Below are 440 nucleotides of genomic sequence, written 5' to 3'. Positions count from 1 at the left end.
CTGCCAACAGCCACTGAAACACAAACTGCATCCCCTAGCATGTGCAAACGTCCCATGAAACCCCCCAAAAAGCAGCTTATTTTTAAGCAAGCGCTAGCATGGCGTCTTAAAGCAGGGAGAGAGGAGGTTTCAGGGAGCCCGGCTCTGCCGGCAAGATGTTTTCCCACAGGGCGGTATGAGAGTGCTGGCTTTAAGGTATCAAAACAGTCAGGGCGGTGGGCACGGATCAGCCAAGGGGAAGGTGACACCATCACTCGCTCATGCTGCCATGTACCCGAGATGAGCGGGTGTTTGCTGCACTGCCGTGCTCGCGTGACAGATTTTTGCAAATATTGGGATCCGGGCAAATTACGGATCAGGGTGCTTTGGAAGGTAAAAACAACCTAAGAGGTTTGCATTCTTTCCCCGAAATTATAGAAAAGATGCGCTCGAACTCGCAG

Source organism: Buceros rhinoceros, unplaced genomic scaffold, assembly GCF_000710305.1.
Source record: "Buceros rhinoceros silvestris isolate BGI_N320 unplaced genomic scaffold, ASM71030v1 scaffold40886, whole genome shotgun sequence".
Taxonomy (NCBI): domain Eukaryota; kingdom Metazoa; phylum Chordata; class Aves; order Bucerotiformes; family Bucerotidae; genus Buceros; species Buceros rhinoceros.
Note: the sequence above shows the minus strand (reverse complement) of the source record.